Source organism: Chrysochloris asiatica, unplaced genomic scaffold (assembly GCF_000296735.1).
Source record: "Chrysochloris asiatica unplaced genomic scaffold, ChrAsi1.0 scaffold00193, whole genome shotgun sequence".
In the NCBI taxonomy this organism is placed as follows: Eukaryota; Metazoa; Chordata; class Mammalia; order Afrosoricida; family Chrysochloridae; genus Chrysochloris; species Chrysochloris asiatica.
In genome coordinates this window covers 1,129,365-1,131,474 of record NW_006408711.1, presented here as the reverse complement: position 1 = coordinate 1,131,474, position 2,110 = coordinate 1,129,365, and positions in this window count along the sequence as shown.

Sequence of the window (2,110 nt, the reverse complement as noted above, 5' to 3'; positions counted from 1 at the left end):
TTGTGCCACCTCAATAAAGGGTGGAATACATCACCTTTATTCCCATAAAAATCCTTGGTTCAATGTACCAGAGATTACCAAGTGTGTGTCATACACCACCTTTTATATTATAAGACATGTGAGCATATAGAGAGGGATTCATTATCACCCAAACAGAAGAATCAAGAATATAGTGTGTCCTTTGTACCTGGAGTAATTGCACTATGAAGTTCATATATCCAGGGAATGATTAATGTTAAAACACATGGAAATCTCCAAAGAGTGCTGTGACTACAGAAGTTGAAAATAGACAAGGGTTTTTCCCCCACAGTCAATGAGTATTGTAAAAGCAACTCACCAAATTTTCCTCACTGGAGTAGTAGCACATTTCAACCAAGAAAGATCAGAAGTAAAAGGAGAATGCGTGTTGGTAAAATGGAGTCCGTCAGGCTTTCTCGCCCATTTTGCCTAAAAGACCACTCAAGTAAGTTAGCAGTCCTAGTTAGTGACAGGACAGTTTGTGCTTATGTAACCAGTGACAGAATGTTGGCAGCATGCCTCTTTTGTTTAAGCCAGTATAAAGAAGGAGGAGAATCTCTCTCCGTAATAGTAAAGAGAACTAGAATGAAGAAGAGAGTAGTGATTTGAGTAAGTAAGTGAGGAACCCTGGGAAAGCTAGAGCTAGAAATATAGTGAGCAAACCTCTAGTGAGCATGAAAGAATGACCCTGAATGAATGAACCAGAACAAATGGGCCTGAACATTGCAATGCAGTAAAGGTTATGTCTCACCTTCTTTTAGCTCCACATTCCTTTTTCAATACTGTCTGAATCTACTAAGGATTCTGCAAACTTTCACTTATCAGTCTGGAATCAGACAGTATGTTTCATTTATGGTGATATAATACAAACATGTCTCTTCCAGATAAAGAAAAAAATAAATTACAAATTTGTTTTCAGTTTGGAATAGAGTAGAAGATATTCAGAGTTCTGATGTGGCTCTGTAGGATAAACACTGGGCTGCAAAGGTGTATTTGAACCTCAGGGTTGGCAGTTCAAACTCACTAACCACTCCTTGGAAACCCTATGTAGGGTCTCTATGAGAGTAAATCTGAAGAACAGATTTGATACACTATAATAAATTTGAAGAACAAATTATACTCTAAAGACACATAAGACACTAAGATCAAAGAGGAGAAGAGTTGTGGGATGACATCAAGAACATCATACAAGAAAGCAAAAGGTCATTAAGAAGATAAGAATGAAAGAAAAGATTAAAATTAATGTCAAAAGACACTTGCTCTTTTGCATGGAGATACTTAAGTAAAAGGAATAAATGAGGCAGTATAAGAACTGAACAGAAAATTTCAAATACAGATTGACAAAACAAAGTTAAATATTGTAACAAAATGTGCAAAGACCAGACATTATAAAACCAAAAGGGATGAGCACACTGAGCATTCCTCAAGCTGAGGAAACTGAAGAAAAAACCCAAGCCTCAAGTTGCAATATTGAAAGATTCTATGGGCAAAATATTAAATTATTTAGAAAGCATCAAAAGAATATGGAAGGACTGCACAGATTCACATTACCAAAAAGGAATAGTGCATATTCAAACATTTCAAGAAGTATCATATAATCAAGAGTCAATAGTACTTAAGGAAGAAATCCAAGTCTCACTGAAGGTGAGAAAAAAAAAGACTACAGGAACTGATAGAATAAAAATGGAACTCTACCAACAAACTAAACAGCACTGGAGGCACTCGCTCATCTATATCAAGAAATATGAAAGATAGCTATCTTGTCATGTGATTGGAAGGCATCCATATTTGTGCCAATACCAAAAAGAGGAGACCCAGTGGAATGTGGAACTCATTAGACAGTGTCATTAAGATCACATGCAAGTAAAATTTTGCTAAGGAAAATTTAAAAATGGTTACAACAGTGCATTGATATGGCACTGCTGGAAGATCAGTCAAAAAATTTGAAAGAAAATTACTTGACCAGCTGATTAATAGAGATTGGTATTGGTGCCCATCTCAAAGAGAGGTGACTCAACGGAATGTGGAAATCATCAGATAATATAATTGATACTACATGAAAGCAAAATTTTACTAATGATAGAACAAAAAC